The 18,380-nt window shown below is 45.3% G+C and overlaps 1 long non-coding RNA gene across 5 annotated transcripts in view; it reads left to right on the top strand.

The window, feature by feature from the left end:
* Nucleotides 1–18,380, top strand: part of LOC101866959 (uncharacterized) — a 137,424-nt gene that overhangs the window by 50,408 nt on the left and 68,636 nt on the right. The gene's annotated exons all lie outside the window — the stretch shown is intronic.

Here is an 18,380-nt window from a genome sequence, read left to right as displayed (position 1 = left end):
TGGGCACAGTCTAGAAAGAGACAAAGACAGGTACAGTAACAATTCAATCCAGTTGACCATACATGTAAAGTCCTGTGGTGACCCAGCTCTGCCTAGAGGGTTAGCAACACTTCACAGAACATGGACTCTAAGCCAAGACTCAGAAAACAAGAGAGAGTTAGGCGGCCAGGTAGAGAAAGCGTGATCCCAGCAGTCGGAAGAACATTGCTCAAAACCTCTGAGCCATCATGGGTCTGGTGTGTTTGGGGAATGTAGGGAGATATAGGAGCAAGAAAGAACAAGCCAGGGGAGGCCAGCAGCTGATGTGCCCTTGGGGGCTCTGGTGGGCAAGTTGCAGTGGGATGGGAAGTTCAAGAGACACCTGGAATTCAGGGATAAAGGATAAAGTAGTCACCACCATCTTCCTATATGACTCTCAATGTGACTAAGCCACGCTTCTCAGCGAAGGTTCCAGAGAAGGGCGAGGGGACCAGGACCTTTGTTTAAGAGGTCTTAAAGGAGCCTGGGTTTTTTGTTGGCCTGGCTTTTGGGGGAGGTGGCAGGTGTTATGCATCTCCATCTAATAGTACCCTCCTCTCTGATTTTGCTTCTAGTCATGAAGATCTTCATTAACTCTCCCCCTCAACTCCCCCGCCCCAACACACACACGCTCCTTGGATAATGTTCATTTCCACTCATCTATAATGGCCTCAGGCCAGAGTTTATTTGTTCTCTTCCACCCGCCCCACCCTCATTCTGTGGCAGAAATGGGAATAGAGCCCTGAGGAAGCCCAAGGAAAAATAGTACAAAAAACCTTCAGAAGAGGTTTTCTTATAATGAGAATAATTTAGAAAGCAAATTGGAAAACTATATCAATAGTGTGCTTAAAATCCCTATCAGCTCCCTACTACCTTAAAGATAGACTGCAAACTCCTGGCACAGTCCACAGACTGGCCACCTCCTGCTCAGCCTCGTCTCCATCATCAGCCTCGTCTCCTGTCATCAGCCTCTCCAGACCCTCTCTGCATGCATGTCTATGCTCTGACACAGTCAAGCCACCAGCAATTCCTGGAATACCCCGTGTTTTCTACTGCTGTCATGACTTAGATCTTGCTATTTTCTCTGTCTCGAATTTCCTTCTCCAACGTGCCCTTCAGATTGACATTTCCTACATTTTCAGGGCAAGTAGATCCTATTCTGGAATGGCTTGCTCAACCATGTGCCTCTTGCTTGGCTCAGTGAGAATCATTTCTCTGGGACACCAGTAGCCCCCTCTTACCACAACTGGAATATTTATGAACTGTGTAGTTTTATGTGTCTGTGTTGCTGCCAGACTGTGAACCTTCTGATGGCAGAAACTAGCTCTTCCATCTTTGTATCCCCCATGCCTAGCCCAGTCTCTGGCATGGAGTAGGTTTTCAAAAAACATTTGGTGAAAGCATGGATGAGCCATAAACATTATTCTATCCCTCCACCTAGTATTTTCAATTTGAGAAATTTATTATTAGGAAATATTACAGAAGAAGGAAAAAGAAGTAAGTACATAGCTATTCATCGCAGGATTATCTTCATTAGGAGAAAACTAGAAGCATCTAAATGCCAACACTAGGGGAATTGTTAAGTGAGTTACAGACTATTGCACTGCCCTTAGAAAGAATAACTATTGAGACTAGTAACAACATAGAAAATGTTTCCCACACAGTCTACGGTTTTAAAAAATGGGATACAAATGGTATGTTCACTCTCATTATAATTATGTAAAAGTAAGAGCAAGGACTAAAAGATATATACAAAAAGAAAATTAGTTGTTGGTCTGGGTTTAACTGACTATTTTTTTCCTTGTCTAAAATTCATTTTAATACTGTTATAATAATATTTGTATGGAAAAATAATAACACTGATATGCGGGGAAACACCCACGCATTTATATGCGTATTTATATGCATGAGCCTTGCAATCCAGTCTCTGTCTTTAAGAGATGTTGACAAATATATTGTCCTTTTGTACAACAGCCTTAAAAACTCATAGATTGCCCTCAAATGCTCTGGCTTCTCCCATTATGACCCTGTGAACCATAACATATTCAAAATTCTTCAAGCTGTTTGTGTTTTCAGCTCACGATGACAGATTTGGATGATATCCTTTTAGCTTGTTCCTTCTAGGCCAATAAAGCCTTATCTTTAGTAAGTCTGCATCCGGTGCTTCCTACCGCCACCCTTATCACATTGATCACTCTGTAATTCTTTCCTGGACCTGCTCCTTATCTACTGCAGTGTTTGCATATCAACTATTTATCAAGTGCTTACCTTATGCCAGGTTGGGTGACCAACTAGCTCCATTTGCCTGGTATTATCCTAGTTTTAGAACTGAAAATCAGGCATCCTGGAAAACCAGTGAGTCACAGGAAATTCAGGATAGTTGTTCACCCTAGTACCGGGCTCCACATTATACACTGAAGTTAAGGTTATGAACCAGATGGACACACTCCTGTCCTCAAGGAGCTTACATGGTAACTAGTGGGAAATGACCAAAAATGTAACAGACAATTTGAATGTGCTGCTACAAAGGTTGGCTTCAACAACTATGAACGCATAGAATATAAAGCAAAGATTTTTGCAAATGCGTGTGGGGTGTGTGTGTATGTGTGTGTGTGTGTGTGTGTGTGTGTGTCTGGGGCTAGGAATGACCTACAGAGGAGATGGTATTTGAAATGGACATTGAAAGGAATGTTGGTGCTTTTTCAAAGATATGAGGGACATTGCAAGCAGGTGTCTTCTGGAGTCTCAGGTCTGGTCCTGCACAGCACTGTGTGTGGTTGCACTGGTACTTTCTTCAAAGGAAGAACAGTGTTCCTGTTTGGTTTCCAATACCCTTCTTTATGTGACCCAGCAGTTGGCCTTTTCCGACATCTGCTCACTGAGTTCTAGTCTTCTTAGACTGTTCTTGGTCATGTTTGCAGCTAGGTGTGCATAACCCGAGAATGAAGTGCGATTGCTCTCTCCTTGCTGCAAAGAGGCCTAGTGTGTCCTCTAGGCTTTCCCATACTAAACACCCACCCCAGGCAGCCCTGTCCTGGCTGTGCCTCCCTTGACTGACATCCACCTTCAGTGAGGGGTGGCGTGAGGGTTAGGGATTATTATGGGCCTAATTGTGTCTCCTCCCAAATTTTGTTTTTTTTTTTTTTTGAGGAGTTCCGTTCTGTCACCCAGGCTGGAGTGCAGTGATGCGATCTCACTTCACTGCAAGCTCCACCTCCTGGGTTCACGCCATTCTCCTGCCTCATTCCCCCGAGGAGCTGGGACTACAGGCTCCAGCCACCACGCTGGGCTTTTTGTATTTTTAGTAGACTCAGGGTTTCACCGTGTTAGCCAGGATGGTCTCGATTTCCTGACCTCGTGATCCACCCACCTTGGCCTCCCAAAGTGCTGGGATTACAGGCGTGAGCACCGCGCCTGGCCTCCTCCCAAATTCCTATGCCAAAGCCCTAACACCAGTGTGAATATAGTTGGAGACAGGACCTATAAAAAGGTAATGAAGGTTCAGTGAGGTTATAAGGGGGACTTCTGAATCCGGTAGAACCAACCAGTGGCCTTATACGAAGAGGAGGAACACTGGAGACCTCTCTATCTCTCAGGAAAGGCCATGAGAGGGCACAGGGAGAAAACGTCAGTCTGCAAGCCAGAAAGAGAACCTGAGCCAGCCACAGAATTTGCCAGCATCTTGGTCATGGATTTCTAACCTCCAGAAAATAAATTTTTGGGAAGCCACCCAGCCTGTGGTATTCTGTGATGGCAGCCTGAGCAGACTAAGATGGGGATGCTTTACTACTTCCCAGGCGAAAGTCTGTTCTCCTTAAATGAAGTTCAGCACTGAGGAGCAGGCAGGAGCCCAAACGTAGGCCATGGGTCCCTCACTGGGCTTTGGTATGGGGCCAAGCATGGAGTAAGTGAGTAATAAAAACTTATTCATGGCTGGGCGCGGAGGCTCACACCTGTAATCCCAGCACTTTGGGAGGCCGAGGCGGTTGGATGGCCTGAGCTCAGGAGTTTGAGACCAGCTTGGGCAACACAGTGAAACCCCGTCTCTACTAAAATACACAAAATTAGCCAGGCATGGTGATATGTGCCTGTAATACCAGCTACTCAGAAGGCTGAGGCAAGATAATTGCTAGAATCCAGGAGGTGGAGATTGCAGTGAGCCGAGATCGCGCCACTGCACTCCAGCCTGGGTGACAGAGCAAGCTTCCATCTTTAAAACAAAAACAAAAACAAAAAAACCTATTCATTTATTGAGAGGGGAAACCTTCAATATCAGGAGAAAGGACCTGGATCTTCGTTAGAAAAACACCATCAACCCTCAGGCACGTGGACAAAAGAGCCAGTGATGCCCACACTCCCTTTCTCTTAGATGCCTTTCCTTCCTCGAGAGTGGGGGTGCAGATCATTCCTTGGTAATGCTGTAAACATTTGTTCTAACCAAAGATCAGAGTCTACAGATCCCCCCATGTTCTAGAATCCAGAGATCTTTCCTTGGCCATTTGCTAGACATGTATTTGAGTTGTGAAATAATTTTATGGCATCTCATTTGATCCTCATAACCAGGCTTGGAAGTAGGGACCTTGCATTGATTTTTGCTTTACAGGTGAGAAAACTGAGGCTCAGAGGCCAACGGCCTTGTTCAAGGTCACACGTCCATTAAGTGAGAGACCTGGCCTCACACGTAAGTCTGTTTCCCTCCAAAGCCTGAGATTTTTCCTGCGCCATTCCCCAAGAACAAGTATCTCATCGCTTGAGCCAGCATAACGCAGGCTGCCCCTCCAACCAACTCCTGCTGGAGACCCCTCTCATTCCTGTCCTGTGGTCAGGGAGCATATTTCCTAGGGTGAGAAGAGAGCCTGGAGCTACCCATTCGACAGCTGCTCCTTTCAGTCCAGATTTGGTTTTTGATTTGTTTTCTGTTTGTCTTTTCTTCTGGGAAAGGAGGGAGAAGTGGAGGAGCCTCAGCCTTTTCTGAGAGCTCTGTGTTTATTTCTTCTTCTGTTGTGTGGGGATTTTAAATGATGAGGCTTTGATTTTTCTGCCTCCTTGGGAGACTTGTGCAATATTTTAAAAACATACTGGCTCTGGTATTGCATTTCTGCTTGATTTTGCCTGCTGAGGAAGCCAAGGGCCTCAAAGCTGAGTCTAGGGTTTTCTGTGACTGTCTGCGTTTCTTCTCCCCACCTTTTGTGGGGCATATGAAAGGCATTGACTCAGTGTGCTTTGCTGAAGTTTAAAGTGACAGCATGAGAGAGGAGAGAGAGTGAGGGGAAAGTGCCAGGTAGGAAGAAGGATAACTCTAGACCACTTGGCTTTGCCAGGCTCTGTTGGAGTACTTATGCTTGAACATACGAGTGTGCCCTCCTGGCTATGAGAAACCATTATGTGGTCAGAACAGGGGAAGGCAAGCGTGCATTCACTTTTGCTCAAGTGCATACATTTGAGGGGGCTGACTTGGAACACAATTCCACGTATGCTCAAGCAGGTTGGGTAAGGAGAGATACGTCGATCATATGTACTTGGACATACAAGTGTGTTCCCACATCTATGCCAGACCTTGGGTGTGAAGACATCCATACAGCACACAACCACAGACTTCCTGTGGGCAAGTATGCAAATGTGTAGAAAAGATGTCAGATTAAACTGTGAGTGCCCACACATACGAAAACGATTTTGGAGGCTGGATAGAGCATCAGGAGGCTTTGATTCAAGTCACCAGCCTCCGCCTGGCTACTGTAGTATGCGTTTTTAAGCATACGTAGGAATGTGAGAAGATACACAGGCACACATCTATGTTTCTGTAGGTGTGAGCATATGAGCACAGCAGGGAGTGTCTTTGTGTTAGCATGGGTGCACACGCCTGAGTGTACACAGGGCTCTGTGAGCACGTGTGTAGAGGGACCCTGGGAGGAGAGGGGCCTGGCTGTGCATATGAGAATGTAGGGATACTCTCCTGGGTTTCGGTTCCTAATTCTGGAGAGTTTATAACAACAGCAACAGCAACAACGACAAAAAGGATTGGAAGATGGCGTAACACTGCATACATTTCTGGAGCTTCAGGAACAGGCCTTGCGCCGGCTATGATTCCAGCAGTGTCCGTTACCATGGCTATCGCTAAAAAGACACTGCTGGCTCTTCTGTTTATTTTTAAATCCTCATCCCTTTGACACCCCCTTCTGAAACTCAAATCTCATTCCCTTGGTGCTTCCTTTCCTCTCAGATCAGAAGATGAGCCCAATTCCCTCCCAATCTCATGGGTGGGGAGCCGAGGAGGCAGCCAGCCAGCCCATTATTCTAACCCCCTTTCCCTCCCCAGACCTGGGGTGTCTCTAGGGATGACTAAGGACCCTGGGGCTCCTGGAAAACCAGAGAGCTCAGTGAAGATGGATGGCTTCCAGCCTGCCTTCAGGGGCTCTCCTGGCCTTGCCTAGGAATAAGTGGCTGCCAGGGTCTGGGAGAGGGAGGGGAAGGCTGACACAGAGTGGAAACTGTGGATTTCATAAATGCTGAGCCCACTGGCCTGGGCGAGGGAGAACGGGGAGACTGAGGAAACTACAGACAGCCGAGCTTGGCTCTAGCTGCTGTGGGTGGCCCTTCACACCTTCTCAAACACTCCCTTTTGGCCTCTTCTCTGTTCATGACCGGGTTTGGAGGAGGCTGGAGGGACTGGGGATTGCCGTGAGAGAGCAGGAAGGCTGGGCCACACTAGGACGCCTTCTCCTGCTCACAGGGCTTCTGCTTGTGAGCTCAGTCCTTTAAAGGCCCAAGTTTGAGTTTTCCTTTTGCACGTCAGCTAGTCAGCTTCAACTATGCTGGGCTGGAGAAACAGCCCCAGCCCCTGGGAGCAAGGGGCAGCCAGGAAGACAGAGGGGAGGCAGAGCCATGCACCAGCACTCCTCACTGCCGGTGATCAGCAGCAATGGGCCCTGCTCCTCCCACCAGACTCCCTGAGGGTAGGAGCTGTGTCCTTTTAGGCTGCATCCAACTCTGCCTCCACCCGCTCCTCTGCTGGGCAGTGTCTTGTCCCGGGCCCTGGTTGGGAGCCTGCAAACCTAAGTGCTTCCACTCGGGCTGGTTGTGCGCAGGGGCAAGTCTTTACGTTTCCTCAGCATTGCTTTCTTCATCTACAAAATGAGGAGCTTGGATTGAATTAGCCCTCTACTCCTGCACTGACATTTTGTGATTCTATTAACTAATTGAATTGGATGGACATTATGGAGAATGTTCAACAACAGGCTAATTTCTCTTTGAACATTCACCAGATCCTCAGCTGTGTCATAGCCAGGTCAGTGGAAAACAAAATACAAAATAATTTCACCTTCTTTCCTTTCATAGGTGAGCAGGTTTGCCAAGTCTTTCTTGAAACCTGCAGTGGAGAGTTTGGAGTGTCCCCAGTCCCATTTGTGAGTTTTCTGGTGGTTAGAATGCTTTGGTCACTAGTTGTCCTTTAGGCTAAGGTGGCCATGGGCTCCCTTCCAAGGGAACATCTAGAACTGTTGGCTCCAGCTGTTCGGTTCCTTCTCTTTTGGGAGAGTAAAGAGGGAGCTATGGGAAAGATCTGAGTTTGAGAAGCAGGTCCTGGCTGCTCCAACAGAAACAAATAACAAGATTGTATCTTTGTCGAACAGAGGGTATAGGTGCTGGAATTCTCCCTCCAACTCCTGGCTTTCTAGGTCACCCTCTGGATGCTCTTTTATTTCTTTCTGATTGATAAGTATTATGTGTTCATTGTGTCACCTTGACATTTATATGTCGATGTCCTAACCCCCAGTCCTTCAGAATGTGTTCTTATCTAGAAATAGAGTCTGTACAGATATAATTTGTTAAGAGGAGGTCACCCTGGAGTAGGGTGGACTCTTAGCCCAACATGACTATGTCCTTATACAAAGGGGAAATTTAAAATGGAGACCCACACAGAGGGAGAATGCCATGTGGAGATGAGAGCAGAGTCAGGGTGATGCTTCTACAAGCCAAGGAACTCCAAAGATGGCCGGCAAACCATCAGAAGCCAGGGGAGAGGTGTGGAGCCGGTTCCCCTAAGCCCTCAGAAGGAACTGGCCCTGCCAGCACCTTGATCTTGGAGTTTCAGCCTCCAGGACTGTGAGACAGTAGCTTCTGTCATTTAAGCCACCAAGTCTGTGGTATTGTATGGCTGCAGCTGTAGCAAACTCATACAATAAGAGATACAACCTGATAGAAAAAGCCCTGAATCTCAACCACTCTGTCTTCTACCACCCTCGCCCCCTCTGGCTTCAACCCACACCCCAGGACTCCACCCAAGTGCATTAGGCAAGGGCAATGTAATAGCAGGTAAAAATCCTCAAGGAAAGTGGTTTCTCCAGCCCAATTTTGTTTCGTAGCTACTACTATGGATCAGGAGGTCCTTCCTTCTATCCCATCTCAATCCCACCTGCTGCAGCTCCATTGCATTCTGTCTTGTTTGTCCTCCAAAGAGACAGTGATCGACCAGAACCCTCACTAACAGAAAACAATCCTTTGTTGTCTAAAAGTTACAGGTGGAATCTCCTTTCTATAATAGCAGACAGCTCCCATCCTCTGGTTCAAGGGAAACCTTCCACTCTCCGCTCCCAACCCAGGCCCAGGCTCTCAGTCCTCCAAATGTCCCCACATGATGACCTTTTCTCTGACATCCCAGAGCAGGCCTGCAGGATCCGGCCTCCTCCTCCTAACCCCATCCCTCGCCCCATCCCTCCCCTGTCTCCTGGATCCCTCAACACAAGCCATCCTTCCAACAGACAGTGCTTGTTTGTGTGCTCACACATGCCTTGTCTGCAAACATAGCATGGAGAGAAGTCGTAAGGACTGAGATGCAGCGGCTGGGAAACCGCGGTGACCGATGAGAGGGCCTGATTGCTTGTGCATAGCTGCTGAAAGGGGTCTTGACATTTTAAGTGCTCGTCAGAGTGAGGAATGACAGCGGCAGACAATGAGACACTTCCTCTTTGCCTTTTGCTGGCTATTAATAAGTGTTTCTGATTCTGCAGATGTGGGAGAGATTCTGGGCCATTGGGCTGGGTGTGCTGTGTGGGTTTTTTTCTCACTTTGTCTTTCTCCCAGTCCCGTTTCCTCCTCTCTCCCCTGCCTCCCCCTGCTGAGCTGCCACTCTACTTCTCTCCCAGGCGCTGCCGGCTGTTTGTCTTGGAGTCAGATTTGTTAGTGCTCAGGAAATGGCATTAGGCAGCTGGACTCAGACCTGCTCTTGGCTCTTTGTTGGAATTCAATCTCTTAGTCTTCTGGCTTGCACTCACTGCCAAACCCCACTCACTTCCCCCAGGCTAGGAGAGGCAGGGAAGAGACACAGTGGGCTGGTGGAGAAGATAGAGAGGGGTTGTGAGTCTAGAATTGGGGAAGGGACCACCAGGAAAGGAAGCAAGAGGGACCATTTAGACAATCAGTGCAAGCTGGGACAAAGGAGCCAGCGCTGGGGACAGATGACTCAGAGAGAGCTGGGAGATGGACTTTCCCCTCCCTCCTTCCTGGAGCTGCCTCCTTCTCTCCCCTTCTTGTGTTCTCACATGCGCCCTGACCTCAGAGAAGCCAGCAGTGGCCATGTGCTCCTGCATTGCCCATACTTGGCAGGTGTGCTACCTTCTGACCTCGGGAGAATGTTGTCTGCTGAAGCCAAGGGAGAACTGTTTGGTATCCCAAGTTCCCCACCTGGTTCCTTAGGTTCTGAAATCCATCCTTTCCCCAAATTAGGGTAACTAACCATCCCCAGTGATCTCAGAATTGAGAGATTCCCCCGAGTGTTAAAACTGGGGCAGTTCCGGCCGGGCACGGTGGCTCAAGCCTGTCATCCCAGCACTTTGGGAGGCCGAGACGGGCGGATCACGAGGTCAGGAGATCGAGACCATCCTGGCTGACACGGTGAAACCCCGTCTCTACTAAAAATACAGAAAACTAGCCGGGCGAGGTGGCGGGCGCCTGTAGTCCCAGCTACTCGGGAGGCTGAGGCAGGAGAATGGCGTGAACCCAGGAGGCGGAGCTTGCAGTGAGCTGAGATCCGGCCACTGCACTCCAGCCTGGGTGACAGAGCGAGACTCCATCTCAAAAAAAAAAAAAAAAAAAAAAAAACTGGGGCAGTTCCAGACAAACCAGGATGCTTCATCATCTTCCTCCAAATCTCACGCATGACCCCAACCTGGCCTGATGCCCCTTCCCCAGAGACCCGTCCCTCGGCTTGAATTCCACTTGGATTGGACAGGAAGTGGGCAGTCAGGCTGATGCAAGTGGATGGGGCGAGGTGAGACAGGAGAGACTCTTCACACTGCAGGACATGGCCTCCTTGTCCCAGCAAAAGAGAACAGAGATATCCAGCCAAGAATGAGTGATCCCTAGAGATGCCTCTGGACCTATGGGGGAAAACAAGGCTTGAGGGGACCAAGCAAAACTAGGAGCAGTCCCCTGTCTTCTCTCAGGGTCCACCTGGCACTCTGCTCCCTGTGCCTTTGCCCCCTTCCTCTTTCCCTCCCCTAGTCAGCCCCCTCCAGCTAACCCCCCTCTTGCCTGGCTTCACTGGAGTCCAGCTCCAAAGCCTTATCCCAAGCCCGCAGCCTCTGGATCTCTTTATTCTGATTCAATTACATACACAATATGAGCTTTGCAAACAGAAAATTACACGCTGCAATAATTGAATTCCTTCCTGAACTTGAAGCTTGCTGGGCTGTGGTGTGGAGCTTCCAGATACCCAGCCTTGCCCCAGGGCCCCACCTTCACTTAGCAAAGTCATAACTAACATTTAAACATCATTTGATAGTTAATGGCATTGCCACCCCCACCATCTCCTTTGAATTTTACAACTATGTGAAGATATATATGTGTATCCCATCATTATTATTTATAATTCCCTCTCTACAAATGAGGAAACTGAGACAAGGAGTAATTATAAGCCATGCTCAAGGTTACAGAACAAATAATGGTGACACAGCCAAGATATAAATCCAGGTTTTCTCAGACAAATTTCATATTTTTCCCAATCTAGCCTGTCCCATTTCCCACCAGTTCTGACTAGCACATGGACCTGGTTCTCCTGGTCTCCATAGTTCAAGGATAAAGGGGATGATGACTTTTCTTCCTTCCCCCAAGCCTAGGTCCATGTGTTATCTCCAGTGCTGGGGACACAACTGATCTGTCCTCAACCACAAGCCAATGCTATTGTTTCAAAACCTGGGAAATGCTTACAAGCCAAGATAATTATTGAGCACTTTGAAGAGAATGTTTTCCCCCCGTTGGTCTATCAAACATTTTCCCTACAGGACCAACAAGGCAAGTACTCTCATTTTATCTCCCCTGCCCTTCCTTTACAATAAAACTAAACACACGGATTCCTCAGACATCTGCAGTAAATAAGCCTGTGACTTCTGTCACACTCGACAGCACGTTCACAAATGTTTATTGAGCATCTGCTATGTGCCAGCCATTTGTTACCTCCTTCGATCCTCACAATAAATTAGTGAAATAGGTGCCATTATTTCTCTTTTAGAGATGAGGACCTGGAGCTTAGAGCAGCAAAGATGCTCAGCCAAGTTCCTACTTCCAATAGAGACTGAACCCAGGTCTCCCAACTGCAGGGCCTGTGCTTTTAGCCAGTGTAGCACATGGTGGGTTAGGGACCCAGCTCCTCTCCCCATCCCTAGTTCAGACCAACCTTATCTTTGAACTGGACTATTGAATTTCCTCTTAATGGTCTCCATGACTTTGGTCTTATGTGCATTCAATTTGTACTCTATACTCAGCCAGTAAGTTGTTAAACAACTCCAACAAAGCCATTTCCAGGCTCCAGAAAAACGTCAACACTACAGGAAAAAAAAAAAAAAAAAAGCCAAAAAACTAAAGTTCAAGCTCTGTGGAATACCGGACAAGGTAATCTATGATTCCTGCTTATCTCTGAAGCCCTGTCTTCTGCCTCTTTCTTCCTTGCATTGCACTCTATGGGTGATGCTAAACTGCTTATAATTCCTTTACTGCAAGCACCAGGGGGTTTCACATTTCACTGTTTTTATGAAGACCTCCTCTTCTCCCTGGAGCGCCCTTCCTAGTTTGCTGGGCTTAGCTTACTGCTTCATCAAGGCTCAGCCTAGGTATCATCCCTCCAGAAAATCTTTGCTGTGTCTCAGGTCAGCTAAGTCTTCCATGCTGTGATTCCATAGTACTCTGTGCACTGCTCTTAGAGGACAATTACCTGGTCAACTGTCTGTGACTCCTAGCCCTGCTCCTCAATCCTGAACTGAAGGTTCATGACACTGAGACTGTAGATCATTCTCTCGGTGCCCCAGAAGCTAACACAATTCCTGGCTCGTGGTACTCACTCACTAAATATTTGTTGAAAGTCTTTAAATCACCGTGTTTAGCTGGATGACACTACATGCACAATCATATCCTCCTAAATACCTAACCTCAGAAGACTGTCTTTGGATCCTGATGCTGAATGTAAAAGAAAGTATTTGCTCACATGACGTGGAGTTCTGTGCACCCAAGGAAACTCTGTTTCTTAGAGCTGCAGTATAATTTTAGAATAAGAAAGTCTCCTCTTCCATATCAACCAATTTCTCACTGATTTCCTAGAGAATCCTAGAAAATGAGAAGGAAAGGTTGAGATGAGTGCCAAGTTCACCTGTTAGTCTGAGGCTACCCTGACAGGTAACAGACAGGACAGGGAAGACAATACAGTTCACAGACATTATGGTCATAAAAGGAAACCTGGGCAAAGGAAGACATTTACTATGTGCCTGATAAAGAAGATTCAATATTGCAAAGACGTCAGTTCCTACAAATGAATCTATAAATGTTTAATGTACTCCCAATCAAAATCCCAACAAGATTTTTCATAGAACTTGACAAGTTAATTTTGAAATCTATATTGAAAAATAAATATCAAGAAAATCAAGATAATTGAATGAAAAAAGGAAGGGGGACTTGCCCTCTTAGCTATCAAAACATACTCTAAATGTATCATATTTAAACAGTAAGATTCTACAATGTTGACTTCCAAATAGACAAACTGGTGGATAGACTAGAATGCCAAGCCCAGAAACATATTTGTTAGGCACATAATAGGCATGAGATATTTGTTGAATAAATAAGCAAAGGTGGCATTTCACATCAGTTGCACAATAAATGGGAGTGGAGCAATTGACTATTCATTGAGGAAAAAAAATAGAGGTAGATTCTCTACCTAGTATAAGCTACTAAAAATCAATTCCAAATAGCTTAAAAACCTAAATCTAAAAATATCCAAAATGTTTTGAAAAGACTACAGAATAATTTGTTTATGACCTCAGGATAGGAAGGGCCTTCTTATGTAGATGAAAATAAGCAAAATATATAGAGAAGAGGCTGGCAAACTACTGCCCATGGGCCAAATCTGGCCCACCAAATTTTCTTAAATTGTTGCATTGGGACATAGCCACATCCGTTTGTTTATATATCGTCTGTGGTTGCTTTAGAGCTACAGCAGCAGAGTTGAGTAGTTGGTGACACAGACTGCATAACTCAGAAAGCCAAAAATATTCATCTAGACATTTACTGAAAATGTGCTGACCCTTGACAGAGTAAAAAGGATTGATAAATATAACGACTACATCAAAAATTAAAACTCACCAGTCACAAAGATGCCATGAACAAAGTTCAGACGGCAACATGCAAACTTAAATATTTGCAAGGTGTCTAACGGGATGATTATTGAGGTTATGTATATGAGGACTGCCTACAAATCAAGGAGTCATTCTAACATGAAAGACTGGGCAGAGGATATGAACAGGAAATTCATAGAAAATATTAATATGGCAAATAGAAACATGAAGAGATGCTTTGCTTCACTGATTTTATTACTCAAGGCCCCAGCAAGAAACAGAGGGCAAAACTAGATACTTTCAGGAAAGTATAATAAAGGAGTTGTTTATAAAGGTCTGGGCTGGATTTAAGCAAGGGGTGATACAATATCCTGTGGCCAGTAATTTTGTGATACATGTAATTTTGTTATATATATTTTAACATAATAGCGTGGACTCCACCTGCCCCCCTAAAAAAGCCATTAAAAAACCAACTATATGGTGTTTAAAATATTTAAATATCAAAATAAAGACAGGTTGAAAAATAAAGACAGGTTGAAAATAAAAGGTGTAAACTGCAAAGCATAAGCATTAAAAAGCTCGTGTGCCTATATTTCTTTCAAAAAATAGATTTCAAGACTAAAAGAATTACCAGAAATAAAGTCATTATGTAATGGGCCAATCCATTAAAATGACATAATAATCTTAAATGTCTATGAATCTAATAAAAGATTTTCAAATACAGGAAGTAAAAATGGACAAATCTAAAGGGAAAAACAGAAATGCACACACACATAGGGTTTAACATATTCCTCTCAGAAATTGATAGAACAAGCAGGAAAATATCAGCAAGGATATAGATGGTTTGATAAAGAAGGAACTGTTACCACCCCAAGGCTGAAGATGCACGTGACAGTCAAAACATGGGAGGACTCTGCAGGGGCTTTTCTGACAGAGCTGTGGCTTTGGGCCCAAGGATGCACCACCCTTGCAAGGCGGAAGAGAGGGAGAGGGAATAAATACCCCAACCTTGTTCTCCTCCTACCCTCTGGATCTTCTATTGGCTAAATCCAACCAAGAACAAGGAGCCTGTTGATACTGTCCTGACAGGTCAGCTTCCTAGAAAATGGAATGGGGAAATGTGGAGAGTGAATCTAGAGGGCACACTGAAGGTATGCAGAACACTGGTAATCAGGGAAATGGAAATCAAAGCAACAGTGAGAAACCTCTTTTCACCCACAAGAATGGTAAACGTTTGTAAAGTGTGAGTGTTGTGAAGCTCTCTCATACACTGATGATGGAGAATAAATTAGGACAGCTGCTTTGGAGTTCAGGTCATCAGTTGCCCTGAAATTTTAAATGTGCATGTACCACGACCCAGCAATTTCACTTCTCTGTATCTGGAGAAATAGTTGTACGACTGCACAAAGTGGTATGTACAAAGATGTCCCAAATTCCTATCAATTGATGAACAGATACATTGTATTACACTCAAATAAATTGTAGTCATATGACAAGATAATATGCATCAGTTAAAAAGAATAGGGTAGGCCTAATACATACTGTTTTGGGTAGTTCTTCAAAAATATTGAATGAAAAGTAGAAGTTGTAAAATTATATATAGTATTTTATTTATGCAAAACAATCATTTTTTAATACAAGTATATCTACTTCAATGTAAATTTATGGACAGTCTAAAAGAATATGTGTCATGATTAGCAATGATTAGTCAATTATTTTTTATACTATGTATTTATTATTTGTGAGATTAGAAATTCACTGTCACTAATAACCAACAACAGCAAAAAAACAAAACAAAAACAAAAAAGACAATCATTGGACCACAAGGCCGTCTCTTTCCCATGAAACTTTCTAGTTCTGTCTGTCAGAATTCCTCACCCTCTGCTCTCCAGGTACCATCTGGGCCAGGCAGGTCTGTTCTAGCATGTTCCACAGTCAGTCTTATACTAGAGTTCATTGTTTCTGTGTCTGCTTCTCCCTCTGGACTGTAATCTCCTTGAGACTTGGAGCCGTGTCTGTGTCATGAACATTGTTTTCCAATCTTTACCCCTTTCTGGCAATTTCCCTGACTTAAGTCCAATCACAGGTTAGAGTGGTGCCCCCCAGGAGCTTTGCTTTGGAGTTCAGGTCATCAGTTGCCATGAAATTTGATGGCATGGTCAACTAACCCAAGTTGGGCCAATTAGGGTCCCTTCCTGGAAAATGAGGAACTGGGGTGGAGAGGAAGTTAGGTCTGTAATATGTCAGCTGCCATGTTTCTAACTAGAAGAAGCAGAGAAAGCTGTTATGGAGAGGAGAGAGAGAAGAATGAAGAGACATATGACAGGAGCAAAGAAATGAAGCCTGCTGGCGTTTGAAACTGATTCTGGTCTGCTTCAGCAACATCCTTGTACCTTTATATAAAGGACACCCCTGCATCTTTATAATAAATAGCCGTGTTTTTGACTAACACCTCCAATTGGTTTCTGTTGCTTGTAGCCACAAGAATTCTAATTAATAGTGAATCATAGTTTGCTTTTCGATCTCCCACTGCACCTACCACATAACACCCTATTTCATAGTAGATGCTCAATACATATTTGCTAAATTGGACAGAAGATGTCATTCATTCCTCCTTGCAGGTGCTCACCCAGCCTCTGTTTGGAACTTGCAGTGCTTCTAGCTCATCACCTCCCAAGACACCCCGTTCCACTAATGAGTAGCTCTGACACCTCCACAGTGGTCCCGTGGCCCTTCTTTATCATGGTAACTCTGTAAACATAGGAAGTCGTCTCTTTTCTGAAACATCCTCAGCTTCACCAGCTGTTCCCCCTAAGGCACTATTTCCAGACCTTTCTTTCTCTGATAACAGTCCTCAGGACAAACTCCTGTTTGTCTCTGTCTCTCTTAGAATAAAGTGCCCCAAATTGGCTTTTCAGACCTCAAGTTCCTGTGGCCTGTGAGTGATAGGCAGAGCTGCAGGAGCTCACCGACAGACTCCACAGCACTGAGAATTGGTAAGGGGCTGAATTATTTTGCCGAGTATTTAAAAGAGAATTATTATCCATAGGGAACCAATTGGAAATTGTCCTAATGTAGAAACTCTTTGCTATTAAAAGTGTGTGAGTATGAAATTTGTTAATACCCATAATTTGGTTTGCTGATGTGAAACCCCAAGCATGAAGTGTTACTACAGCACAAAGCACACATCTCCCCAATCAATCCCACAGTCCCTTCATGACTATGAATCACTGACACTCAAGGGGCAGCTGGTGTTCCTCTAACTTGGAATTGAACTGCAGACTTTGCAACGTCAAGTGGCAAGTAAGACGGTCAGAGCATCCTAGAGCTGGAAGGATACTGTAGAAAGGATCAGCTCATCTAATCCCCTCATTTTACACATAAGCCACCTTAAATCCATTCTGGAACAAGTGGGGCATTAATAAATAAATAAAGTAAATTTTACCTATGAGGAAGCAAAGACTCAAAGCAGTTAAGTGGTCAACCCAAGAGCATGCAGTAGGTTGGGAGTGGAGCTAACACCCACCCTTGTAGGTCCACAGTTCTTTGCTCTGCACCCACCCCACTGGGAAAGGAAATCAGCACACTGTAGGGGCAGCCTCTAGGTGCTAAGAGGCTTCTCATCTTCCCCTTGAGGACAGCAGGTATAGACCAAGGGCCATTTGTTAAAAGCCAGAAATCTAGGATCAGCTGAATAAATCAAAGCTTGCAATTAGGGAGCATACGTCAACCACACTGCCCACCCAGAACTGGTTTCCCAGCTGAGCCTCTTCCCCAAGGGCACCCAGGAAGTCAGATCAATATTAGAGTTAAATTCTTCCCTCTTCTTAAAGGCTGAATTTCTGGAACTGTAAGGAACAGCAATCGATTAGAACACAGTCTGAGCTTTATAGGCGTTTACAAATCTCTTGGCTTCTCCACAGACTCCTGAATCTCCCTTTATCCTGTGGTAAGACTTTAGGAGGCTGGAAGAGAGTTGTGTCTCAATGCAATGATCAGACAGAACATGCCACCCCCTTCTCTGATGACTTTCCCAAGCTCTAGCATCTCTGGTCTGTGGAAGATAAATTGATATATTTCACACTGGAAACAATCAAACCCTTCACCCGTAGTCATCACAGAGTGACCTGGGCAAAGCGAGAAGGCTTCAGGCTGTTTGCAATGTGCAGATGAACCTGAGGAAGAGCCTGGTCAGCCTGAGCTCCCCAGAGTGGCTCAAGGGTGACAGAGACAAGCCAGGTCTCTGGAGCTGAGTTTAGGTCCCTCAGGAATTGCAAAGATCGGAAATTTCATTTTCTCCCTGAAGAGTGAAAGAGACCAGAGGGACACTGTAGGACTTGAGGAAAACTTAACACCCCACAATGGAAGTGACCGACAATTGAAGAGATGACTGTAAGAGTCAGACGAATCTAGAAGGATTGGACAACATTTCAAGCCAGAGAGTTCCATCTATAGGAAAAGCCATGACTCTGGCCCCACATCAGCCTCATACCTCCCCATTGCCCACTGGCACTTTTTTCCAAATAGGAAACCTCTTTAGTTGGTGGCTTTGCTTGGATGCCCAGTTTCCGATGCCTTTCAGAAATAACATTTATCTGGCTTTGAAGGTCTTATTCTGGGGACATTTCTTATTTTCCTTCTTTCTTCTTTCAAAAAGAGAAAGAAAAAACAGCAGCTTTGACTAGTCTGAGGGTGACACGAATGCCTGATTTTTATGCAATGTTGCAAGTGCCTTTCAGCAACACAATGGCAGGTTCCTTGACAATGTCA

The sequence above is a fragment of the Macaca fascicularis genome, chromosome 14 (assembly GCF_037993035.2).
Source record: "Macaca fascicularis isolate 582-1 chromosome 14, T2T-MFA8v1.1".
Taxonomy (NCBI): domain Eukaryota; kingdom Metazoa; phylum Chordata; class Mammalia; order Primates; family Cercopithecidae; genus Macaca; species Macaca fascicularis.
This window is presented reverse-complemented; position numbering and strand designations above follow the sequence as displayed.